This window comes from Vicugna pacos, chromosome 9, assembly GCF_048564905.1.
Source record: "Vicugna pacos chromosome 9, VicPac4, whole genome shotgun sequence".
Classification (NCBI taxonomy): domain Eukaryota; kingdom Metazoa; phylum Chordata; class Mammalia; order Artiodactyla; family Camelidae; genus Vicugna; species Vicugna pacos.
Window position 1 is genome coordinate 25812954 of NC_132995.1, and position 27938 is coordinate 25840891.

At 44.0% G+C, this 27938-nt stretch overlaps 1 long non-coding RNA gene across 2 annotated transcripts in view; it reads right to left on the bottom strand.

The window, feature by feature from the left end:
• Nucleotides 1–26715, bottom strand: part of LOC140698454 (uncharacterized) — a 63139-nt gene extending 36424 nt beyond the window's left edge. For both annotated transcript variants that reach the window (XR_012076243.1, XR_012076242.1), the window contains exon 1: nucleotides 26524–26715. This is a non-coding gene — a long non-coding RNA (uncharacterized lncRNA). The remainder of the gene's footprint in view (nucleotides 1–26523) is intronic.
• Between the last annotated feature and the right edge of the window lie 1223 nt (nucleotides 26716–27938).

A 27938-nucleotide genomic window follows, 5' to 3' on the forward strand; every position in this document is an offset into this window, starting at 1 on the left:
CCTCTCGGAAAGGCCCACCCTCAAGCACGACTAGGAGCCTTTGCAACCCAGCGGCCTTTGTGGAGCCCCCCTGGTGTTAGGACTTTTGCCTGAAGCCTCTCCCTGCAGTCACTAGGCAGATTTTTAACTGTCCTGGAATCCTCTCCCAAGCTTTGGACCAAATGGAAACAATAAAGCTTTTTGGAGCAAACAAAACAAAAACAAACAAACAAACAAAAACTAATCAATTAACATTGATGTAATGCTATTAACTAAACTACAGACTTCCTTTCTCTGTTCCAGAGTCCAGTCCAGGACCATCCCATGGCGTATACTCACCATGTCTCCTCCATCTTCTCTGTAATCTGTGACAGTTCCTCAGCCTTTTCTTGTCCTACATGACCGTGTCATTTTTGAAGTGTACGGGCCAGTTATTTTGCAGGCTGTTTGAATTTGGCTGATGATTTCTTGTGCTGTATTGAGGTCACAGATTTGAGGGAGTGCACCACAAAGACAAGGAGCCCTTCTAATCTCATCATTTCAGGGGGGTACGTGAGACCAACCTTGCTGGTGATGCTAACTTTCATCACTTGGTTAAAGTCATGTCAATTGTGTTTCTCCACCCTAAAGTTACTGTTTACACCTTTCCATACTCTGTGTATTAGAAGTGAGTCACAACTTCTTTATCCAGTCATCTGTTGATGGACATTAATTTAGGTTCTTTCCATGTCTTGGCTATTGTAAATTGTGCTGCTATGAATATTGGGTACATGTATCTTTTCGAATTAGTTTCCTCTGGATATACGCCCAGGAGTGGGGTTGCTGGATTATATGGTAAGTCTATTTTTAGTTTTTTAAGGAATCTCCATACTGTTTTCCATAATGGCTGCACCAAACTGCATTCCTATGAACAGTGTAGGAGGGTTCCCTTTTCTCCACACCCTCTCCAGCATTTATCATTTGTGGACATTTTAATGATGGCCATCCTGACTGGTGTGAGTTGTGGTATATTTATACAATGGAATACTACTCATCAATAAAAAAAATAAAATAATGCCATTTGCAGCAAGATGAATGGGCCTGGAGATTGTCATTCTAAGTGAAGTAAGTCAGAAAGACAAAGAAAAATACCATCTGATATCATTCATATGTGAAATCCTAAAAAAAAGAAAAAGAAAAAGAAAAAAGAGGACACTAATGAACTCATCTGCAAAACAGAAACAGACTCACAGAATATAGTAAACAATCATGGTTACCGAGAGAAAGAGGGTGGGAAGGGATAAATTTGGATGTTTGAAATTTGCAGATGTTAACCACTATATATGAAAACAGATAAATTTCTTCTGTATAGTGCTGAGGTGGGAAGCCCCATGAAAAGACTGGCAGGACCCCCAGGCAGGGCCACTGCATTCTTCCTGGTGCCATCCAGTTCCCTGGCCTGGTGACATTATTTTGCTTTTGTGCTTTTGTAAAACGTCTAGGAGAACAGAACTTACCCCTATGATTCTATTGGTTCCCAAAACTCACTCCTGATTGGTCCATTTCTAACACCTCATCTTGCAAAAGCTTGACTAGTAACCTATAAAAACCTGTGTAAACCTACAAACGGGGTCCAGAGCTTGGAGTGTTAACTCCTCTGGTCCTACCGGCGTAATAAACCTGAGTACTCCAACCCTCCAAGTGCCCCTTGGTTTCTCACCAGGATCCTGGTTGCTGTAACACTCTGCTGTAACAGTGCAGGGAACTATATTCAATATCTTATAATAACCTTTAATAAAAAAGAATATGAAAATGAATATATGTATATATATGCATGACTGGGACATGATGCTGTACACCAGAAATTGACACATTGTAACTGACTATACTGAAATTAAAAAAAAAAAAAGTAAGTCACAGAATACAGGCTACACTCAAGAGGATGGGAGATAAGCTTGCCCTCCTGGAGGAAGACCACCACAGTAGTTAATATTTGAAGGGAGATACTTCGGGGCTGTGCAAATACCTCATTTCACCTTAAATTTTCCTCACTAATTTTAGCATTCACCAGTAGATTTTGCCTGTAGCGATGATTATTGTGGTGCTCTAATGGTAATTTTCTATTTCCTGCATTCCTTCTCCATTTATTCTTTGGGATTCTTTTGTAAGGAAGAGTTAGCTTTTCCCCTCCATTTATTTATTTATGCCATCATTTATTTACATCAGTATGGACTCATGAATATGTATTTTCCTCTTTGGGTTCAAATCTAACACCATTATTATTTATTATGTCCCTGAAAATGTTTTAGTTCATCGATTGGGAGCTCTTCCAAGTGGGCTTCTGTGACTTAATATGTCCCCATCCTTTTGGGGTTTGGTTTTGGTTTGGCTTTGCTGTTTGGTTTCTTCTTTTTGGCACAGGCCGTGTATTTTAAAAGTATCAATTAGACATGTTAGTCTTCAGCTCTAGACCCTCCAGTGGTTCCCACTGGACTTAGAATAAATCAGGATTCTCTGCCAGCACAGGAGCCCCTGTGTGATCTGACCTTTTCCCCACTCTCTTGTCTCTTGCTGATGTCAGCTCCCTCTGGCTTTTTTCTTGTTCTTGTGACACACCCAGTTTGTTCTCTGTAAGCCCTTTGCTCCTGGGTCCCCTCTGCCTGGAGCATCCTTGCCCAGATGTCACCTTGGCTGAATCCTTGTCCTTCAAGCCGAAGCTCAAAGAGTGCTCCCTGACCACATATGAAGTGGCGGGACCACTTGGAGGGGTGGCTGAAGAAAATTTGATGAAGACGCATTTTACAGAGGTACAGATGGACTTGTGGGAACCAAGCAGGAAGAGGAAGCCCTGGGGACTAGCCATTACCAATCCCCAGCTCAGAGGGCCAAGAGGGGAAAATGGTGTTAACAGTGCTTGGCAAGAGCTGGGGCCAGAGATACAGGAACTCAACCACTGCCCAAGCCATGGTCCCAGCTGGGACAGGGGTGGGCCCTGGGTGTATTAACCTCTCCCTCCCACTCTTCAGTGTCCTGTTGGTGTTCTCCATTGTCCAGAAACAACAGGAAGCCAGAGGGTGTGCCCACTGCTCCACTTCGAGGTCAGCCTCCTGGCACACGGGGCAGAGTGGAGAATGGGTCTGCACAGGCCAATGGAGAATGTCCTGCTCACCACCCACCTGAACTCTACCAATCATTTCACCTCGTTACTTCCCCACCCCATCATGCATTATCATTGTCTGAAACTGTCTTCTTCATTTACTTGTTTATTGTCTATTTTATTTATTTTTTAATTTACAATTTTATTTATTTATTCATTCGTTTGTTTGTTTGTTTACTGTCTACCTCCACACCAATATAATGTGATTTCCATGCAGAAAGGACCATCTTATTCACCACTGTATTCACAGTCCCTGGCACATAGTAGGTGTTCAATAAATATTTGTCCATGAACAAAAAGTGAATCCACATTCAAAGGCCAAACCATATATTTGGGCCTATAGTATTCCCAACTGGGTTTACTCCCTTCAGAATGCTTCTGTGGCTGGCATGATTTGTGTGGCTCCAGAGTCACAATTCCTCCAGCACCTCTGACTACCCTCTCTTCCCATATTCCCCCATCCACACGGCTGGGCTGACTTCTGCTGCTGGTGCCTCTGCCATCTCTCTCATCCTCCCATCCTTGAGGCCCAGCTCTACTGCCTCCTCCTGGGGGATCTCTGATGTCCATGACCTTCCTGTCCTCATCATTCCTCTTCAAAGACATGTGCCCATCACCTCCCACTGCTCTCTGATTTCTGTAGACTTGTGCTGTCCTTGGTAGGAGCCACTAGCCCCACATAGCTACCTAGCACTTGAACTGTGAGCATCCAAACTGAGATGTGCTAAGTGTAGAGTACACACCAGATTTGTAAGAGTTAGTGTGAATAAAAGAATGTAAAAATCTCAATGACAGGTTGAAATGATAAGATTTAGGGTATATTGGGTTAAATAAAATAAATACATTATTAAAATTAATTTCACAGTCCATTGTTATTTTTTAAATCTAGCTACCAGGAAGTTTGAAGTTACCTGCATGGCTCACATTATGTTTCTTTGGACAGAACTTCTCTAAGCTAATGTCTCCACAAGCAGTATTTCATTTGCCGCAGCATTTCCAGGGCTTGCACAGAGTGAGGCACATAGTAGGGACTCAATAAATGCCTGTCGGATACAGGCACACTTCCCACTAGAGGTCTGTTCCCCAAAAAGATCACGAGCTTCTGGAGGGTGAGGCGGGGGCCCTTCTGTCTGCCTTGCAGGTAGTGAGGGTGTGCAAATCTTATATAGACCGAGTGTTTCCTACAGCAAAGGTGATTAAGGAGGCTCAAACCTGACTTGAGCTCCAAGGGCAAAACCCAGTGGAGCCTGCCGTGTGAAACAGGAAGCAAAGTCAGAAGATCTGATGGAGAACATGTGGTGTTACCTCTCCACTAAGAATCACTCCCTGAAGGGTTCCAGAGAGCGCAGGACGCTTACAGGAGGAGAGCAGGACCTGATGACCTGCTCTGTTCAACCACAGGGAGGTTGTTAAATGCCAATTTTCTTGACAGGAAGAAGCTAGTGTGTGCTGGCTCTGCACATTTTCACCTGGCCGAAGTGGGAAATGTGTAACCTTTTCTGCTGCAGGAGGTTGTAAAAGGAAGAGATATCTGCCTCTCCCCAGAGCCACTGCTTGAGCCACACGCTGTTGGGAGCACTTTAGAATTGTTATTTCATAAATCCCTTCACAGTGCCTCTGTGAGGCAGGTAGTGTTACCAGCTCTGCTTTACTGATGAGGAAAAGCTGCAAGAGGTGAAGTCACTTAGCCAAAGCCTCAGAGAGCCAGTGGCAGATCCAGCCCTGGAGTGTAGCTTTCTTGACTCTTTTTCTGGTGTACTGTCAACTGTATCCCACTGCCTCCACCCCTAAATTGAAAGAGAAGGAAAGAGGGAAAAAGAGTTGGGGAAGGAGACAGAGTCTGTAATTCATTGGTTAGTTCCTGTAGCTCTTTGATACTAGAATTCAAAACAGTATAGGTGGCCTCTCCTTCAGAGCACAGCTACGGGACAGGAGCCCAGCTCTAGAATTCTAGAATCAACACCCATAGCTACTCCTTTCTCTATCCAACCACTGGCGTTCTGAGTCCTTGAGGGCAATATTGCCCACTTCCCTGTGCCCCTCCTCCCTCTGTGAGATGGAGAGCTGAGATGCTGTGAATTTTCACACTTCCTGGTACACACACATAAACCACCAGCCACAGGCTGTTTGACCTTGAACGTGTAGAACACCTGCACAGTCAGTTATTGCTGCATCACAGAATTCCTCTAAAAGGACACTCACTGAGACGTGTGCAGATCTCCGGGGCCCTTCTGCTTCACAGATCTCAGGTCAGGGCCCAGACCAAAGGGCCATTGACCACCCAGGGCAAGTTCTTCTCATGTCAACAGCAGAAGACAAGTGGGTAATACCAATCATGCAAACAGACTTCAAGCCTCTGCTAAGTCATCCCATCTGCTAATGTCTCATGGGCCAAGGCAAGTCACGTGGCCCAGCTCAAAGCCGAGAGACAGGGCTATTCACTCCTCCCATGGAGCTCTGTTGAGGTGGGTGGGTGAAAATATTTTTTAAGAATAATCTAAACTACTGTGTCCCTTCATCAATCTGGGCTTCAACAAATATTGATTTCAATGACTATTTGGTCAAGGAATAGAAATGCATTGTGCTTCAAGGATAATGCTGGATATATTCTTGATTTGTGAAATAATGTAACAGATTTCCGTTACATGCTGGCTCATCATTTCTTTGATGTGAATATCCCACAGGTCAAATCCCATCTCTGAAACTGAACAGCTATATCTGATTTGATGTAATCGGCCAATATATAAATCCCACTTTCCATTACCAAGGTGATAACATTTCCACTGAAATAACAGAGAAACTTACCCAGAGCACTGGGAGTGAGCACTGCCCTCCAACTGTAGTTTTCTGCCTGCATGAATTACTAAAGACAAAGGCTACTTTATAAATCTACTCACTTTTCCACCGCCTTCCCAGATTTTATAGCTTGCTACTTTTCTAAGAGCATTGCATGCAGGTTTGGTGTTTTTTTAATGGCAGATGGGTCGTGTGTGTTTATTAGCCAAGTCGTCATAAATATGTAGGCACCAGTTGTGCGAGGGAGTAAAGACAGACTGAGTGGAAAGAGACAGTCCCTACCCTCAAGAAGCTTAGAGTCTGCTTGTAAAGATGACATGCTCTCTGTATTGACACAGGCCAGCCATGCCAGTACTGCAGTGTACATGTGGGTCAGGTCAAACCGTCACTGACAATATGACCTTAAATTCCACAGCTGAGCCCATGGGATGACAGACTTTTGAACACATTTCTCAAACCTGACTTTTGTAGCTTGGATCTCTGAAGCAAATTTGAAATTTTGAAAAAAAAGATTTCCTTTTTCTGTAATGATGGTTTTAAATCTCTGATCAGCAATGCTTAGGGTTCTCTGGCATCCCTTTTGTCTGAATTTCTCATCTTGTAAAGGGTATTTTTTAAATCAGTTTATGGGAGAACACTAACTTTATTTGATAAAGGAAAAATAAAAGCACGAGATAGTAGGCATTCAACTTGCTTTCAGTTGATGTTTCATCATTACGAATTTCCATTGCATCTGACACTCTTGCATTAACAAATACTTGGATACATCATTTTGGAGTTAAGACAATAATTTGCTGGCAAATTTGACCAAAAAAAAATTCAGCAATACCAGAGATCTACCATGCAGATATAATTTGCTACTGCTGTGATCACTTTCAGTAAAATGATCCCATTAGTCTCTGCATAGCTGATTCTTAGATTCCCTCCCTCAACCAGCTGGAAGAGGGGAAATAGTGTCACATTATTAGCAATGGATAAAGTTTATTTTGTGCAACCCAAAGTCTGATTTTCACAGTGACATCGAGTCCCAAGCCTTGTGATCACTTATTTGCTCAGCAAATACATATTAAACCCCAGCGCTCTGCAGGACCCTGTGCTGGGTGTGAAGAGGAGGAGGAGGAGAAACACACTCTGAGTGTGGGTTTCAGGAGTCCTCCCTGTGAGACATCTAGGAGATCCAAGCACTCTTTCCTTTGAAGACCCCAACCAAGACATGGCAATCATATTAAAATGCACTCAGTTCCCATATTAAATATAATATTTTGCTGTCAAAATTTGTTTTTAAATATCATTTTGATTCTTCAGCTTTCGTATCTTGAACCTTGTTATTTCTTTCTGACATGAACCCCCACTGCGGGTCTCAAATATTGTCACAGACACATGAAAATCCTTTAGGGCCTGATGGATAAAATACTCCTGGGGTCAGGAATGATGTCATAAATCTTGAAAGAAGAGGGTATTTCTACCAGCAGAGAGGGGGCTGAAGGGCTTTCCCTTCAGGGAAACAGTGAAAGAATGTTCAGGAATATTCTGGAAAGCATTTAGCCCTCGCTAGAGACAAGTTAGATGGTGGTCTGGAAAGGTAGGTGGGAAAAAAATTTTGGAGATGGGATGTGAATTTTAAACTCTACTTTCTAGGCTGTGAAGAACCACAGATGGTTTATGAGAGAGGCATGACCTGTCCAGAGGACTTACCAACCTGGGAAAGCTCCAAGGAGGTGAATCTAAAAGCTGACTTTGAAGACTGAACCTCAGAGCAGAGCTTGGTGTAGAAGCTGCATGCTCTCCACACTGACTCCTCTCCCAGTTTTCCTTAATTCCTCTTTGTCACGTTGCTTTTCACAGATCCTCACTTCTCTCTGCTACCATGTCCCCTAAAACATGTTCTAGCTCTCCTTTCTGGTTTCTAGCAACTCTGAGGCTGGCCCTGCTCTGGCTGGCCTTCTCAGTCAGCATCTCGTTCATTATTAAATTTGCCTCTCCCGAAACATATTTGCAAATAATTCATACTGCAGCTTCTCTTTCTATCATAGAAAGAACTTATTTTATAGAATGTTAATGCTGAAGGGGATGTTAGAAGCCAACCACTCTTCATTCTCTCAAATTTATAGTAAAGGAAACTGGATTAGGCAGGAAAAGGTGACTTGGCCACCAACTTGGTCAATATTAAGGTCACCTGAATGAAAGCTGGAGTTGGGACAAGAATCTGTGGTCACTTGGCTCAAATAAATCTACTTCTCTGCACTTGGCCACCCCTGAGGATGTAACCTGGGGATCACACTGACAAAGTATGAGCTTTCAGATATTAAGAAGAGACTCAGTGCTCCCTGAATTGAGACTGTGTCCCTTGAGACAATCTAGAAATAGATTTTGGTCATGGGTTCCCGGGGTTTGTGACCAGATCAAGTTGTCTTGGAGCCAATTATTAGACTGACCTTGGAGTGCGCTCTCCACGGAGTCTTCAAGTCAGTGTCTGATTTACTTTCTTTTTGCAATCTTTTCAAATAAGAGAGAATGACATAAATGTTGGAACTGATCAGCCATTCTTTTTCTGATCTTCCGTAGTTTTAAGGCAGCTATCTACCCTTGGAAGAATAGTGATGCCAAGCAGAGCCATTAGCTTCCCTCGTCTTCTAACCTGCCTTCTCCCATCATTTTAACAGAGAGGGCTCCCCAGGCGTTATGAACTCTGCATGAAATCTTCATTTGTCTTTAAAGGAGATTTAATGCTGGAACTTTCCATGACAGTCTGTCAATGTCAGTATAACTCACCATGATATGTTGTGTTGTGGAGGCACTGGAGGTGAGCATAACAGCCATAAAATCACCCTAAATGGACCCGCCTCACTCACTCTTCTGGCATTGTCTTCAGATAGCTGCCACACGCCTTCCTGAAAGTCTCCAAGAAAAGACAGCCCCATGCCCTGACCCTGTAGCCTCAACCTGATGTTTTATCATTAGACTTGCACAAAGCTGATTCCCCAATCAAAACTGCAGCCCTTTCATGGGGGACGGGATAGCTCAGTGGTAAAGTGGTGCTTAGCATGTGCGAGATCCTTGGTTCAAGCCCCAGTACCTCCAATAAACAAATAAATCTAATAGTGGGGAAGGTATAGCTCAAGTGGTAGAGTGCATGTTTAGCATGCATGAGGTCCTGGGTTCAAACCCCAGTACCTCCTCCAAAAATAAATAAATAAATAAATAAATAAATAAATAAATAAATAAATATCAATCTCCTCCCCTCCAAAAAAAAAAAAAAAAAAGAAGAAGAAGAATAAGAAAGAAACAAAAAAAGGAATGAATAAAAAAATTTTAAATAAATAAATAAACCTAATTTCCTCCCTCTCCCCCCACCAAAAATGTTTAATCAATTCCTTTCTTGATGCCTAAAACATGAAAATTACTGCTCAACTTTGTTCTTCTCCTTCATATGCTTCCAGATGAGTTTCTGCTGAGACCGGCGCCAAGGGCTGTCAAAGGTAAAGGCAGCTCGCAGGAAAGGTTTCTCGGACCCATGGCCCTGGATTCTGACTCTGGGCTGCATTTCAGATAGGCCCTCTTGGAGAAGTTGATAGATCCCTTCTCTGCTCTCTGTTCATTCCTTCAGGATGCCAGTGAATCGACTGCCTGCAAAACGAGAGTGCTTTCCTTGTTTGAATCTGCGCTTACAGTTCCTAATCAAATAATAACTTTCATAGCACTCTGCTGCTCTAAGCCTGAACGGCACTTCCATTACCTCCTCTACTGAAGTCAAAATTACAGGCCTGTCATTTCCTGGATTTTCTCATAAATGCAAGCATTAAATTATACTTACACTCACCCATTAGTAACTTCTCTCTGTGGTGGGTGTTTAAATGTCTTCTAATGACTGTACTATCTCTTCAACCTGCCACCCCTCTTGGAATATTAATGAATTCCACCTTGTTCTAGAGTTCCTGTCTAGTGTGTCTTCTCATTTCTTGATGCAACATGAATTTGATTTTATAAAGTTGTTTTTTCCTTCTCTTTGTGAAAAGGAAAGAGAAGCATTTTTCTTGTGTTGTTATTATTCTCCAAAGAGTGAGAACCTGATAAAAGAAGAGTCACCTTTCTGCTTTCAAATTTTTCTTAGAGAAGATGTAGAGACAGCTTGGGTCTGACTGCAGACAGATTGGGTCCCTCCCTCTGGGATTTTCAACCATTTTTTGCCACTTAATCACATCTTGATGACAACACATGTTCTGGATGCTTTATATCTATTGATCATTTTAATCCTTCCCACAACCCTGTGCTCCTATTTTACAGATGGGGAAACTGAGGCAAGGAGCTTTATAAACTTTCTCAAGATCACACAGCTAACAAGTGTCAGATGCAGACTGAACCCAAGTAGTCTAGCCCCAGAGGTCACATATATGCCAGGTTTCTTGCAAGTTACAAGTGACAGAAGCTCAACTCAAAGTAGCTAGGCAAAAGAGGTTTTGTTTCTTCATAAAACCAATCTTTGAACAGGAATGGAGCTGCTCTCTGAGACAGCTGGGACTGGCAATTTGACTGCCCTCAGGACTCCATTCCTTCAGGCTGGCTTCTTCCCCAAGGCTGGAGTCAGGGCCACCAATTATTTCTTAGCTGACATCCTTCTAGATTCACGATGAAAAGAAGTTTCTTGTCCTTAAGCTCCAATTGTAATAAGTAGATAAATAAATAAAGAGAGAAGAAACAGGAAAGGATACTGATTGGCCAACTTGGGTCACATGCCCATGCCCTGGACCAATCACTGTGGCCAGTAGGGTGGGTCATTCATCCACCAGGATCATTCAGGCTGGGTTAGGTGCCCTCCTTGGAGAAGTTATTGTGTAAGGGAAGATAAAGCACCTTCTGGTAAATCACATTGTAGAGTCACAGAATAGGAGGGAAAAACAAAACAATTCCCTAAAAGATGGAGAAAGCACAGCTTGGCTACTGGAATAATTACTGCAAGCTGAACAGCTTCAGGAACAGGCATCTTAACCTTTATGTTTCTCTGAGTTTTGCTGTTGTTCCTGAATTGGATGGAACTGATCAGCCGGTCTGGCAACAGCAGACTTGCAGGTCAACAGTCATCTGGCACTAGGACCAGGCTCTCAGGTGGGATGAGGACAGTGCACTTCACCAAAGCTGCCATCAAGCCTGCTTTGCTCATTTATGTGGCCTGCCTGGCCCCCTGCAGGCACTGGAATTTGAGACAGGTGACTTAGTGTATCACCAAATAGCACACTCAATCACAGCGCTAACCGACTAGAGCATCCATTTCCTCCAACATCTTTGGCCAACAGCCCACGCAGAAGGTTAACGCTTTGAAGAAGAAAGAGGCAAGGCAAAGGATCTGGCAGTTTAAAACAAGAGTTTTCTTGACAGAATGGCTTATGGCATTTGACGGAATTTTTCAAGGCACAGAAAAACAAGTTTGACAGCATGTGCTTTAAGCAGAGATGTGTATATGGCACTTCCAAAGTCAATCACTGCCAGCCTGTGTGTGGGGTGGGAGGCGGGAGGGAGGGGGACTTCATTTCTCTCTCCTTTCTTTCCTTCACTCAGAGCCTCAGTGTGCCCTCTTTAGATGGTTGTGTGAAATAGGCAAACCCACTTCCCTCTTGTTTCCACTAATTTCCAAGGCATGCTCTGGCTTAGCATTCCCTTTTTGATGATGCTTAGCAGCTCCTAGAAATCTACAGAGCTTAGGGAATCGTACAGCACCACGCTTTTCAAACTATGGTACTGGAGATTCTTTGCTGCATAAACCAAGAGATACTTTCTGGCAAGATGCCTGCTGAAAGCCTTCTAGAGTTGAGAGAAAAGATTTTGTTTTCCCTGATGGGCTGGGGCAGAAATGGCTAATAGTGGAAACATAGTATGAAAGTTTTATACCTTATACTCAGTTTTCATTTTCCCCTAAAAATATGGGGAGGAGAGGGCAGTAGCCCTGAGCTAGAGAGTGGAACGTGAGGGAGTAGGAGGTGATCATTAAGGAAAAGGCATCACATCACACTGGCCAGGCAAAAATGGCTCTTCCTAGTCCCCTCTCACTGAGTGTCCATGAGAAGATGCAACTCTTGCTTCCTTTGGGATTACTGGTTCCATTATCATATATGGAGTAGACAGCAAACTCAGCTGCCAGTGACTGTCTCCTTCTGTTGTCCCTTTTGGAATAAAACCCATATTTGTGCAGTGAATTTGGTTTTCCTGATGGCTTTGCAGCACCTCTGGGCACTACTGTCCTCCCTGCAACTTGTGTAATCACTCCGCTACGTTCCTAAATGATTTTGGTGTTCCTTTGTACATTTTCCTCTCATTTCACTGAGAGAGAAGAAACAGTTTATTTCTCCCTAGTTGCATACCAGTAAGTCTCAGCCTCAGCTGCTATTAGACCTAGATTGTCTTGTCCAGCCTCTCATTTTGCTGATTTTTTTAAGTCAAGAAATACTGCCTTTATCAAATTCAGCTCTTGACCAAAAGTAAATGAGAATGTGTTTTAACTTCATTTTTTAATTCATAATTTATAACTTTTGCTCAAGGCTATCCTTAATCTAACAAGCAATTATCTCTCACACCGAATTAGTCAGCCATTCATCCACTCATCCTTCTACTCATCTAGCCAGCCCGCCACTTAAAGAGCATTTTGTTGAGTGAATACTGTGTGCCACTCATGATCAGGCTCATTGTTCTTCCTAGCTGCAAATAATATTTATTCAGATAAAAGCACCAGATCAACAAACCATCTTTTTACATTTTAATTCCTCCTAGTGACCTTATGGAATCAGCTGCATCAAAAAGCATAGGTACTTTGCATATATCAGTTTTTCAAACAACCAAAGAAGCAATCTGACTAAGTAATCATTAAGTGTATAACTGGTCTTTCTGGAGAGTATTATTCCCAAATCTTTAAAAGTAATTTTTCTTTGTGGAAGTAAAGTATGACCCTATTTCTTAAAAGGAAAAACAAAGGGAAAGAAAGGAGGGAGAGGAAGAGAGGAGAGAACATCACAGATGTCCCTTTGCTCCCCACGCTCAACCTTGGTCCCCTCCCTTCTCCCTGAAGGCCACCATTGTTATGAGATGAGATTTGCAGACCTTTTTAGATGCGTTTCTGTAACTATACAGTAGGATACAATTTATATTAAAATGCACACAAAATAATGCCACATACTTCTCATATGAATAAGAGAAATAAATATATATATGTATACATAATATTCTCATAAATGTACACATATGTATAAATAAAAATAAATGCATTCCTGTAGTTTTGTGCAGCCATTATGGAAAACAGTATGGAGATTCCATAAAAAACTTAAAATAGACTTACTCTATGATCCAGGAATCCCACTCCTGGGCATATATCTGGAGGAAACCCTAGTTCAAAAAGATACTTGCACCCCAATGTTCATAGCAGCACTATTTACAATAGTCAAGTCATGCAAGCAGCCTAAATGTCCATCTGCAGATGACTGGATAAGAAGATGTGGTGTATATATACAATGGAATACTACTCAGCCATAAAAAAGAATGAAATAATGCCATCTGTAGCTACATGGATGAACCTGAAGATTGTCATACTAAGTGAAGTAAGCCAGAAAGAGAAAGAAAAATACCATATAATATAACTCATATGTGGAATCTTTAAAAAATGACACAAATGAACTTATTTATACAACAGAAACAGACTCACAAATACAGAAAACAAACTTACCAGTGAGGGAAAGGGTATGGAGGGACAAATTGAGAGTTTGGGATTCGCAGATACTAATTACTATGCATAAAATAGATTAACAACAAGGTCCTACTGTATAGCACAAGAAACTATATTCAATACCTTGTAATAACATATAATGACAAAGACCATGCTGTACACTAGAAACTAACACAACATTATAAATCAACTATACTTCAACTTAAAAAAATAAAGAAAAAAGACACGCATTCCTTGATTTCTTTATGGCAAGCAATTTCAAAGATTTCCCATAGTTTCAGTAGACATGGACTTGAGTCATTTATTCTTTGTTTTTTGGCATAAATTTAGAAAGCTCTGGTTAAACATTGGTGCTTTGGGTGGCAGCAATGTCTGGGTTTGGGTCAGAATGCAGTAATAAATTTGGAGAAATGTAATTTGCCCAAATCAATTACATTTTAAAACCACCCACTTTTATAGAGGGCACTACTTTCTCCATGTTGCTCAGGGCATTTTGGTCGCAGGGGCTGGGATTAGGAAGAGCAGCCTATTACCCTGCTGTTTTTCCAGGCTTGCCTCTCCCAACAACCCACTTGCTCTTAGCTCACACTCCCCGATTGAGAGTGAAAAAAACTGCCACCACGCCCTGCCCCCAAATAACCTGAAGAAGAGAGACTCTGATAGTATGGGGCTGTCACAATATCGAGCCCAAACTGGAGGTGGTGGACGCATAGAAACAGAGCCTTAAGTCCCAGGGTTAAGCTTGCTGTCACAGATTGGAGACTTTCAGCTTCTCCTACACATCACTGCTTTACTGTATATTAACTTTTTGCTTCGCTGTGGTAGGACTGAGCATAATAAATTCATTTGCCTTTAACACGAGAGCTCACCCTCTGCCCCAACCTTATCACCAGCTCTGCGCCCCAACATGAATAAAGAAATCACGGTGTCATACTTCAATGACAACATAGCCATATGTTAACATACAGAGAAATTTCCAAATTGGAAGGCTTTAAGCTTAAAATATATGTATCTGAGTTATAAGCCAGTAGGATTTATAGACATACTCAGATAGTCAAGGTACACATGAATAATCATGTACATTATCCAAAGAGTCCACCTTAAATTATTCATCTCTAAGTGGACTCTCCAATTAACCCAGAGTCCTTTTCCTCAAGACACTGTTTTTGAGAGCAATGATTATATTGGCCTGTTTTATTTTTAACAGTTTGTTTATTGTGAAGAATGTAAGCAATGACAAATCTGCAGAGAAGAAAGTAAAAGAATTATCCCATATCTAACCCCTAGACAAAGATATCATCAAAGTAATGTGAATATGTTTAAAATTACAAGAATGTCATTCCAAATGCCTCCTTCTCTTCTGCATATATACAGATTAATCAACTGCACTGCATTTCTGTGAAGTAAATGAACACATGCTATTTTTTTATTTTAATTTTACTTGAATTTAGTAGGAAAAAATGAATTAAAGAATTTATGAATTTCAAGTAAAAATTACTATACCACTAGAGCTATTATTCCTAAAAGAACCTTCTTAGATTAAAATCATAGCAATAATTAAAACTTGAAAATGCTTAAGTCATTTGTAGCTATCTATATCAATTTTTAATAATATTTTGTTGTTGGGTGTTCTTTTCGAGGACTTAGGGTGTGATTTTCACATGGTCCTTTCCAATGAAAATCTCAGTCTGCTACTATTACAGCTGAATGACATCTTGGACATCTTGTCAGAGTAGGATGAAGAGACTAAAAAAGTGTGTCACATCCAAAGCCTTGGACAGAGATGCAGACAACATTGCACTCCATCCCTTGGGTCTCAGTGGTTCCAACATATTCATGCTTAGAAGAAGGAAAAGGAGGGGGAAGAGGGAAATTTGCTGGGGTGACAGCGGGTTGAATTGATTCTGCTCAAGCTGGATGAGGGGAAGACAACCTGGTCCTCTGTAGGTGCCAAGGGAAGACCACCATCAGAGGGTGACCCCCCACCCTCATCCTGTTTTCCCCCACAGCTGCACATGGAATCCAAATGAAGAAGGCAGAAGCCCCCAGGAAAACACAGAGGACCAGATGTGAGCCTGCCAGGGAACGAAGGGGGAAATTCTGCCACCTGAAAGCCCAACCCTCCCTCAGAGGAATAACGCGGAGTGAAACTAACTACATCAGAGCAAAAGCAAGTGAAAGGGGAGGGAGGACAGGAGGGGATGAAAAGCTGCTGATCGGGCACAGCTGGCCCATTCAGAGCAAGCTCAATATCTCAATTACCGGGTGAGCTCTGCTCTTCAAAGATGTTCACACTCATTCCCTCACCCAGTGCTCACAGCAACCCTGCAAGGTTGACAGGAGTAGCCCCACTTGACAGCAAGGACACTGAGCTGGGAGATGGCAGAGCTGGGAGTGGTCCCTCCGTGCTAATCCAGGTTGGGGAGTTCCTCTATCTGGTATATAAAGTCAACAAGACAAAAAAGACAAAGAGGAATAAACTGGCAGCGTTAGACCCCTCTCATCATAATTTTTTGGACAGTCTTTTGCAAGATGGAGGCTGGGAGGACATCCATCAGTTTTGGCTACCTGCCATCCATCCCTTTTCCTTAAGGTCCACCACTTTCATAAAGGGCAACCACCTTCTGCCCCTCCTAACTGAAGACAGTCCTAGTGAAAAATAATTCCAGGTGATCACTTTTCATTGCAAAAACTAAGGGAGCCAATCCCACCCTGGGATAGTGAGGGCACGCTCTCTCCCTAGACCTTGAATCTTGAGAAGTGTTGAAAAAAGTACAAATGGTTGGAGGTCATTCATTGTGGCCATGGTGGAGGCGATGGCATCCATGCTTCAGACAGAACGGCTCCTGCCATCTTGTATCTTTCCCATAAATCTCCTTCTGTACAAAGAGATCAAAGTTGCTTGCTATTGCAGGCAGCCCAGAACCCTGGCTGATGCAAAGGGTTGGCAGGGCTTAAAATCTTTCCAAAGCTCCAGCCTCCTCCTTGGTCACTGAGGACCTAGGTGGACAGCCAAGACACTGGGAAGGGAGCATAGAGGACTAGACCTTCCTTGGGCCAGGCAGCTACAAGTGAGGAGATCCTGAGCTTGGCGGACAGTCAGCAGCATCGTTGAGTCACAGTGAGAAGCTCCTGGAACCTCCAGGATGGTTGGATTCCTGGCCAAACAGAGGAGTTTTTGTTCCAAGGGGGACCCTGGGACTAAAGGCTGCATTAAGCTGGGGTTGCCTGAAAGAAAGGACACAGGCTTTCCACAGAAATATTCCAGGGGTGCCTTTCCATCACAGTGCTTGCACAAAGTGTCATTTCCTCCTGCAGCTGGCTTCCTGTGCCAGCAGAATGGCAGGCATCCTACGGAAAAGATATCCTGATTCTGGCTGCTGGTTGTGGCAGAGATGCTTGAAAGAGCCTGCTCAGGAAATGTCAGTGAGTCACGCCTGGAGCCCTCACCCTGACCCTGCACCGGGGCAGCGTCCACTCCCCCAGTTGCCCTTAAACATACATTTTCCATTTAGAGCAGAGCTTGGTTTCCAGGGTGTTCAGGGAGTGAACAGGTGCCAGAGCGTCTGTAAATCATAGCTCAGAGCCCACGTCCCTCGGGCTCTTTCCTGCTGTCCGCAGGGTGGAAGACGCGGCTTCCCTGGTGCTGCAGGTCCTCGGCTTCTCTTCTGTTTCCTCCTCCTGGGGCCCAGGAAAAGCAACATAGTTGCTCGTTGGTGTTAAATGAACGAGTGGGCTTGGCTCCAAACAAAAGCTTTTCTTTTATTTTATTCATCCCCTCATTCTTAAGAAGCTGCTTGCAAAACCTAGAAGTGAAACGACTGATAGACTGAAGCAGCAAATCCCTCTCTCCTGACTCCCCCATCTGAGCTGCAGAAGGTGGAACAGAGACCTGCTAGACCTCATGTCAGGACCCCTCCGTTTCCAGTCTTTCCTTCCTAGAGTGGAAGACATGTGAAGGCAGAGGCTCTTTGCTCTCTAGTCTCTTTTGCACTACAGTGCCCACACCAGAGCCCTCGAATGAGCCTGACACCCAGGGGCCTGGTGGAAAGGAAGTGGGAGGACACCAGTGGTGCTGTGTGGTGGGGCATCCTTTTCCTTCCTTCCATAGCATCTGAAATAAAATGCAGAACATGCAGGGACCTTAGCGATGTACTCCAAAGGCCTCATTTTAGATGAAGATGCCCAAAGAAGTAAAAGAATTTGCCCCTCTCCCCACCCACCGAGTCACACAGCTAGTTAGTGGCAGGGGCCAAACTCAAACCAAAGACTTCCAGGCAGTTCTGTGCAGACCACAGAACTAGACGTCCCCCTAAATTACAATTTTTTCAGGCTACATTAGAAATATGTGATTTTTAAAATTTAGTTGTATTGTGGTAAGAACATTGAACATGGTATCTATTCTCTTAACAGACTTGTAAATGTACAACGCAGTACTGTTAGCGACAGGCACTATGTTGTACAGCAGATCTCTAGAACTTACACATCTTGCATAACTGAAACTTGATGCCTGTTGATCAGTAACTCCCCATTTCCCTTCCCCCCACCCCAGCCCCTGGAAAACACCATTCTACTCTTTGATTCTATGAATTTGACTGTTTTAGATACTTTATGTAAGTTGAGTCATGTAGCATTTGTCCTGCTGAGACTGGCTTATTTCACATAGCATAATGTGCTCAAGGTTCATCCATGTCTTTGCATGTTGTAGAACTTCCCTCCTTTTTTAAGGCTGAATAATATTCTATGTGTTCTATGTATGTATATATGATGTTTTCTTCATCCGTTCATCTGCTAATGGATACTTAGGTTGTTTCCACGTCTTGGCTGTTGTGAATAGTGCTGCAATGAACATTAGAGGGTTAGTATCTCTTCAAGATCCTATCTTCAATTCCTTTGGGTAAAGACCCAGAATTGGTATTGCTAGATCATCTGGTTTAAAAATAAGAGGAAAAGAAAAAAAGAAATATATGATCTTGTATAAGCGCCAAATTTTAAGGGGGATTCAGTAAATAGCTTTTGAAGGGGCTGACTTACTACGTGTTGCTTCAGAAAGCTCAATGATAGCTAGTGAATTGAAAAGTTTCGAAGAGCTGTCTGCCTTTGGGGGAAGTGGGTGGCATCTGACAGAGCTGAAGAATAGCTTCTCAAACTTCAGTGTGCTCCTGACTCACCTGGCAGTCTTATTAAAATGCAGATTCTGATTGGTTGGATGTGGGGTTGAGCTAAGATCCTGCGTTGTCAACAAGCTTCCGTGTGATGCTGCTGTTCATGGACCACAGTTTGGGCAGGAAGGATACAGATGAAACTCCTAGAGAGGTTAGTGGTAATCATCATTTTTGGTAACTTCATCTCTAAGAGTCCCTGAGTGCTGAGCCTGCCACACACACACACACACACACACACACACACACACACACACAAAAGACCAAGTTGAGAAATTGGTATGGTGCGATTGCCAGATGCACAAATTCATCTTTATATTTATGTGAATCCAGAGATCTCTGTGCTGGGGACTGTGATGAAAGGAAGGAAGAGGTATTTGTCTTTGTATTTTCACACCAGAAGAAAAGCATTCCTGGTGGCTATGATTCTACTAAAATACTCAGCATATGTGTGCTGCACTTCACAACAAATCTGCTTGGTTTGATACATTTAAAGCCTGTCAAATGCTTTAGAAACAGAAAGGACACAACTCATACAGAACCCATAGAACAGTTAAAGCCCCTTGCTGTTACTCTCAGCAAAATGAGGTCTCTCATACTCCCACAGTGTCTCCACTGAGACTGTTTCTCTGAGTTATCAACTTTTTATCCAGATTTTCACCCTGATGCTGCTTCTCCACTTGAGCTTGAAGAAAAGAAAATTGTCCCCTGAGCTGACCACACTGGCCATTCCAGAACCACTGACCATGCCTTCCTCAGCAGAGATCACTGAGTTGACAGCTTCTGCTTGGAGAGGGGTGGGAAGTCAATAGGGAAGGCAGAAAAGGAGGGGAGAATCACACTGTTGTGCAGGAGGGATCAGGCGCACTCCATATCTTTTCCTGAATGCTCATGGCACCATCATTAGAGGGCAATGGAGGGACAGATAAAAGAAGTTTCCCAATTATGCATGGGCATCACCAATGAGTCAACATCTCCAAGACTGCTCTCCTGTCCCTCCACACACAGCTCCCAAATTTGACTACATCCAGAAATCTCCCAATGTCTCTAGAGGCCCAGGACGGCTACCAAATCATGCCCAGATCAAGGCTGCCTGGCTGCACAAGAAGCATCCGGTGATGATGGCTCCAAGCTGCTATTATTTCCCCACCGTGTTGTCTGCTCCCAGGGGAGGCTGCAGATAGCAAATGCAGAAGTCTTGCCCAGATTCTGCCCTCACAAAAATTCCAGATCCTTTCCCGGAGCCTTAAGTGCCAAGCCAGAGTGTGCGGAGAGCCCAGACCAAAGTGCTGTGGCGAGAACACCTCGTTTTCAAGGCTGCTGCTTTCAGGTCTATTTCTAATAGGGGAAGAATGAGTTTGCCTTTTGTTTTTGTTTTTTGTTTCTTTTTTCCCAGATTGAAAAGGGCTAAACTGATAAGCAATGATGGGTGTCCTTTATGGACAATTGCTCACACTGGCAGAAAAATGTCCTGTGAGAATGACAGCAATAATAACAAAGCCACCTTGACCTTTGAGCACATGAAGGAAATCATTCTTCAGCAGGGAATCACTTTTCCAGCTTTCATGGGTTTTGTTTTTTTTTAGCCACAGGAGATAAAGAAAGCACCGCACCCTACCCTTTAACTCACTGTTTCCCCTGTCCAGTTTCTAGTTCCTGGTAAATTAAATAGAGGCAATTTACAGGCTTTTCTTATTTCCTTGTTCCTGTGAGCTCTGTTTTCAAAAGCTTCTCCAAATCTTCCCCTACCTCTCCCTTCAAATTTCTAACTCAGCTTCTCCAAAAAGAGCATATTAAATAAATACTGTTAAATAAGAGTAAGGTATTTTGCACATAGTAGGTGCTCAATAAATGCTGCGCTGAATTAAACTAAAGCCCTGATAGTTCCTTATCAGGCTCTCAGCCTGATGGAGAATTACAGAATCCAGGGGAAAGGCACCTTGCCGCCCCAGTCTAGTTTGCTCTCTTCCCTTTTCTTTACTCGCCGTTTGACACTGAGAGTCCAACTCCGCTCTGCACCCTGGGAGGAGCTCTTACTCCCCCAGGAGTGTGTTGGAGATCAAGGCCGGAGCCCAACCCATGTCGTGTCAGCCACCGAAGCCTGCACCTCTCAACACAGGTCCACGGATCAGCCGGAGGGGACCGCTCTGTCAGAAAGGAGTCACATACTTGCAAATTAGGGGCAGGGGGGACGCACTCTACCCAAATCCTCGGATATCGCAAGGACATTCACGAGCTGAAATAATCACAACTCAGTCTTTTTCCTCTTCGGCCCTCTTCGTAAACAGCGCTCTGTTCTCGTTCTGCTCCCTGACCACAGCAGCCCCTAGTGGCAGCAAACGGCACTGCCGAAGGACCCCAAACTGTTCCAAATTTGTCTCCAGACCCCACCCCACCTCCTCACCTTCATTGATCTATTTTTTATCTTTTAGGGGCTAAGGTTAGCCTTTTGGGTTTTCCATACAGACAAAGGCACACGAAGTGTTCACTCGCACTGATTCTGTCGGGGCTGGAGGCACCAGGGTCAAGGAGCCTTGGGAGTCGGGAGTGGGTGCCCAGCTGGAGACTGGTGAGGAGAGAGAGGGAGGGCGTCTCAACCAACTCCCGTGTTCACCCGTATAGCGTGTCCCAGGAAACTGGGGCCTGGCTCTGACTTGACGTTTGTTCAGAAGAATCAGCTGTCAAAGAGTGAGGGGTGGGCAGTCCAAGCCTCCCGCAGGGGCTCACTATCCTTCACTTGTCCTCACATCCTGACAAGCAGCTCCCGCCAGGCAAGGTGAGAAAAGCAGAATGGCACCCTAGAGGAGGAGCTCTTCATTAAGCAGCAGAATGTCTTCTCTCTTCCCGGGGAATGACTTAATAAAACCTCCAACTTCTACCTTGGATGACAGCCTAAACAACTTTTCTTAAAGAAAACCTACATGAAAAAGTTTATTTGAAACAGCGTCCCAAGGGAGTCCTTGGATACTTAGCCCAGGAGATGAATCGATGCAAAGACTGCTTCCCCTTAAGAGAGTCTAAATACTCAAGTCCCTCCACAATCCCTCCCCCCCCTTCCTGGAATCAGAGATTACCGGGAAGCACCAGGCTCCTCCCAGGCCCATTTTGGAGGGGCCAGGAAGGGAGGAGATGGATTTGTGGACGCTGGCTGAGCGCTGAGACTCTGCTGGATGCTTCCTTCACGACCTTAGCTCACCTCAGACTGCGTAGGGAAACCAGCATGTGAAGAATTCCTCCGGGAGGGAAATGACACTCGGAGAAACAGAACTGTACCCCATGATGCTGCCTTTCATGGACCCTGCACGTGTTTAAATGGATTCAAATGGAAACTGTTAAATGGAAACTGAGTTGGTGAGTTTGACATCAATTAATATAATATAAAGCTGGCAGAGGGGGTCTTTGAATTAAGCTCAAGAAAAAAAAAACAGAAGAAGAAGAAAGAAAAAAAAAAAACAGCCCTTATACTTCCTGCTTGAAATGAAAATAGTGCATACAGGGCAATTTCCCCAGGGCTTATTTCAAAGTCTCAGAAGATGTTAAACCCACGAGCAAAGCCCAGAGCTCTTGATCTTGGAGAGAAATGAGAGTCAGGGGACAGAAGATCCTTTCAGCCATGTGTAATCTTGGACTTGGTGTGGCCTGCTTCTTGGCTGATGGAAGGATGGATGTCAGAGCAGGCTTGCTGGGCATGCAGGGGCTGACTTCTAAGTCAAGACCAGGAGAGAAGGAGACCTTCCCAAGGGACCCAGGCATTTTAAGAACCTGAGCCTCCTCCTCATCAAAGGAACCTGTCCTCACCCCACCTGCAGGTGACATGTGGTGGCTGACCATCTGTTTGCCTCTCCCAAGCCCCATATGTGGCACACACGAACTGTTCCTACCTGGCCACCCAGCCTTCAGCAGGCTGCATCACTGAAAGGGCTTTGGGGAAGCCCATCATGTCGAGTGCCCGCTTCCCGTCCACATCCATGGGCCTCCTCCCAGCCTTCCTGCAGATGGCCTGCCTCTCTGGGCTGTTCTCCTCATGGAGCCCTCAAGACAGGCTCCCATGGGGGTCTCCTCGCCTGCCCTGTCCTTCCTCGTGCCCCTCCGGTAATGCTCCCTGTGATTTGATAGTGGACATCCAGTCTTTACACCAACCCAGGCCCCGCTTCCCCTTCATCCATTCATCCCACCATATCCACTCAGTGCCGACCATCTGTCAGGCACTCTGCCAACAATGGGGGTACAACAGTGACTGCAAGAGACAAAGTCCCTGGGACTTAGATTCTCGTACAGGGGCTGGCACACTTTTTCTGTGAAGGACCAGAGAGTAAATATTTCAGGTTTTGCAGGACAGATAATCTCTGGAATCACTCCTCAGCTCTGTTACTATAGTTCAAAAGCAGCTACAAGGCAATGCCTCAACCAACACACGTGGCTATGTTCCAGTAAAATTTATTTACAAAGTGGGTTGTAGAAGGGAGGGATTTGGTCCGTGGACCCCAGTTTTAGTGGAGCAACAGCACCTCCAGGTGTTCTCTGGGCAGACACCCTTCTTGACTTTCAGCTCATGTTTGACTGGGTCTGAGCTCACTCCTAGGCCCAAGGGTGGTCATGTGACGCAGGCTCAGACAGAGTCATAGCGAGCTCGGGGATGGGCCCAAGACCAATGGGCTGATGAGATGCAGCCTTGGTTCTTTCTCTGTAGATGCTGGAAAATACATATTCCCTTACTATTGGGATTTCTAAGCAAACAGAGGAAAGCCTCAGGGTCATCTTTGCCATAACACAGAGAGATCATGAGAATGAAGCTATCCCGAAGGAGGGCAGGAAGAAGGATCCTCATGACACCAACGGCATATTGAAGCACTTAGATTCAACCATGCAACCATGTGGGAAGCCATATATACCTCCCCTTGTACCTTTGGTTACTGGAGCCGATAAACACTCCTCCCTTTGCCATTTTTTTCCTTAATCCAATTGAGTTGGGGTTCTGTCGCTTGTAACCAGAGTCCTGACTGACTGATACAAAACTCAAACCCATTCTTGAACCCTCTTTCTCTTTACTCTGCATACTTTCCCTGGCATCTCATCTACCTCCATGAGTTTCTGCTGTCACCTCTATGTAGGTGACATCTTTATTTCAGGCCTTACCTTTAACACTGGATGCATATTACCTACGCTTCAACTTGCGATATCCTGTGTCTAAAACTCAGCTTGTTATGGAAACTTATCCCTCCAAACATCTCCTATGTTTCTTAATACTACTACAAATAATAACACCAAAGGAGCGATTACTCTGTGCAAAGCACTATAGTAGGCAATATACAAGTGTTATTTGTAATCTTCCCAACTAACATGCAAGGCAGACACTATAAGCCTCACCATATGGCTGAAGAAACTGAATCTCAAAGCGTCTACGCTCATTTGATTGGTAAGTGACTGAGCCACAGTTTAACTTCAGGCCAGCTGTCCCAATCCTTGCTGGCTGCCTTTGACTCTACTATGCCACGCTGGATGCCTTCCTGTTCGGTTAAGAGCATCCCCATCCAATCAATCACCTAAGCTAGCAACTCCAATAGCCCATTGGTCACTAGGGCCCACTGACTCTTCTTCCAGAGCATCTCTGCCATCTTCCTCTCTCCACTCAGCCTTTGCCTTGGTCAAAGTCAGCCTTCTGAATGCCCTCTTTCCCCAGGTCCTTCCCTTCCACTCCGGTCCATACTACATTTCATTACATTTTAAAGCCAAAACTCCAGAGAATAAAAATTTTTAAAACTGCATCTTGACACTTCTCTGTCCAGAAAACAACAATTCCTCCATTACCTATAGGATAAAAGTCAAATACCTTAGCTTGCAGTCAAGGCCATTTTCTTTTCATTCTTTTTTTAACAGCTTTATTGAGATATAATTGGTATACAAAAAAAAAAACCCATACTCGTTTAATGCATACACACAAGAAAGCATCTCCCCAATCAAGGTAACAGACATATCCGTCACCTCCAAAAGTTTCCTTGTGTCCTTTGGTATGTGTGGGGTAAAAATATTTAACATTAGAGGTACCCTCTGAACAAATTTTAAAAATTTAAGTGCACAACACAGGGCTGTTAACTATAGCCACTACATTCATTTGGTATAAAGTTTCAGTTATACAAGGTGAATAAACTCTAGAAATGTGCTGTGCAACTTAGTCAAGGCCACCTTTTTTTTTTATGGTAGTGTGCATCTGTTAATCTCACACTCTCATCTCTCAATTTATCCCTACGCCCCCTTCCCCTTTGGTAACCATAAATTTGTTTTCTAAGGCCATCTTTAATCCAGCCCATGACCTCCTTTTTTCATCTTCTCTCTCTTACTGACCCATCATTTAATACAGTCTTGGTTTAGTGACTTCTTCCAGAAAATAACAAGTTTAATCTGCTTTTCTTGAACTATTGAGACCACTTCAGCATGGCATGATCCAACTGCTATCTGACTCTCCCTAAGTCCCTTTTCAGTCTCCAATTCTTCCATGAAGCACTCCTGAATACTTGAACTTACTCTCATCTCCACATCTCCTGAACTGTTTTTTTTCCATCCACTCATCTGGAAAGTTCTTTCTTTCTCTCTCAGTTACATGCTACTTTGAAACATCTTTTGAGTCTTGTCTTATTTTACAAGTTAACACATAGATCATTTTTAAACTGTATCTTATTTCTCTAACTAGGCAGTAAATATCTAGAAGTCAGAGTTCTTGTTTTCTTTTAACCTCTCCACAGTTCCTAGCACATTTCTAATTACAGCTCTTCGCAGCGTTGGCTGTACTTTAGAGTCTCCAGTGGAGCTTTGTGAAAAATACGAATGCTGCATCCCATGCCCAGAGATTTGGATTTAACTAATATGTGAGCCCAAGCCCAGGTTTCATTGTAAAGCTTTCCAGGTGATGCTACTCCACCGCCAGGCTTGAGAAGTGGTGGTTCAGCACATCACAGATACCCAGAAAATGGTCAATGGATATTTGCCCGATTGACTAGAGTCCAGATGGGGACCCAGACTGCATAATTAGTTACTCCTGATGATGACAATGATGATGGTGGTGGTGATAAAAAACCTGAAACATGTTCACTCTTGTGTTTCTAGTCTCAGCACCAGACAATGGTTCCCCAGTAAGAAATCAGGTCAGCCCCAGTTTGATCTCTGCAAATTCTTTTCTTCTGTGCCTTCCCAGCCACTCCATACTGGACTCTTTGCAAGACAACAGGCTTCCTGCTTGAGCGGAGCAGACTCACCGGGACTAACCTAGTTCATCCTCGTCCCCAAGGCCACAATTTATAAAAAGCTTAGTTAATTTGTCATTCTGAGGAACTTTTGGACACAACTAAGTTCTTTTCTTAATAAGGCCTGGTTCCCAGGGAATGGGCAGGGACACAGCCTTTTAGCCTGTGGACTAAAATGTTCTTGGCAGAAAAGGAGTTTGTGTCAATGGTTGTCTCCAGTTGATTGGGAGACCTTTGCTAACGAGGCTAGGCTCAGGGCTCCATCCCCACATGGCGTAATGAGCTTTGCTTGTCCTGTGAGTGGAGCCCACCCTTAACTTCACCCAGCATCTTACAAATGTCCTCAGAGCATTCAAATCGGTGGGAAGCGGGTGTGGAGGATGGCTCATTACTGCTGGGTTGGAGACAACATCTTTATCCATGAGGCAGCCCCTACAGGTATAGCTAAGCATTCAGGACCTGGGGGCCATTCGTGCCATTTCATAGCTTAACTGATTAAGGACTTACCTTGTTTAGAAGTTAGATGAGATCTAAGATGCAAAAATTAGGCATACATTTTCTTCTTCCTTAATCCAGCTTCCATTTAAAGCCAAAGAAACTAAGACAGCTTGAGCATGTCTGAAACAGGGCACTGACTATTTGGGGCACACGTGGAGAGCTGGTCAGGGGATCAGAGAAGTACAGTGGTCAGAAGCAAGCCCCGGAATCAGCCTACCGGGGTTCAAACCCCACACTGACCTTTGGTAATTGGCTTCACCTCTCTAGGCTTCAGTTTCCCTATTCATAAAACAGGATAATTATAGTAAGTAATGGTAACAACCCTGGAATGTTCTGGGTCAGGGCAGAAGGAAATCATGGGAACTAAAGCACTGAGGGGCCTCCGTGGCTATTGTGTGATAATGAGGTTGACCCAAATCCCTGCTCCGTGCAGCCTGGCTTCTCGCTCCTCAATCTGGGGAATCAGCTTCTCATCTCAATGGCCCATGGAAGTTTTTTTGATCCCCAACCCCTAGGATGGACCAGATTTTAACCAGGACCCAGCCAGAAAAGCAGAAATCACTCCAAGTCTTCCAAACAGAAGCCATTTAATATGGGAAACTGGTAACACAGGTAATGCCAAGAGCCAAGAAGCCAAGCAAAGGACAGTTAGGTGAGCCCAAATGAGCAATGGCAAGAAATCACTATCATCTGAAGGCTGGAAGGACAATGGGAAAATGTGGGTCTTGGGTACAGAAGCCAGGCTTCCGGGTAGGAGCTAAAACCATAAGGGGCTGCTGGGAAGTACCTGGGACAATGGAAGGAGGGACGATCAGGTGGAAGCTGAAGCCGTGGAGGGGACAGCCACTGCCAGAGACACCATAGTAAGCAGAGGGAGACTGGAAGAAATACCCTGGCTTTTCTCCTCCTCCCATCCCATCCAGTGAGCAAGGGGGTCTGGGAAATGTAGTTTCCTATGACACCAGGTGGGATGGAGAACACAGGCGATGGATCGAAGAGATACCGGTTAGTCAACAGGCATAGCCTCCTTTCCCAGTTCTAATGCATTGTCTCCCTTGGGGCCAGCACAGAATTTTGTGTCTTGAGTGAATCAAAATGCGAAAGGGCATTTGTCATCTGGGAAGTGTCAGAAGGCACTGGGTACATGTTAGAAGTGTCTTGAAACCACACTGCACAGCCGGGGCTGCCCTGCTGGGACGCGGAATACTGAAGAGAGCAGAGAGGGAAAGGCTGCTGCGGTTGGGGGCAGTTACACTTGTTTGTTTTCTCCAATTTATTTTCTGGCAAATGCCTCAGTTCTTTTTATTATTAATCTGGAATTTTTCTTTCATGTTCTCCATACATCTTTGGAAGATTAATTTAAACCAAATCTGTAGGTTCCCAAGGGGCTAATCCATTTTTCTGACTCTTTGAACAAAGCAGAA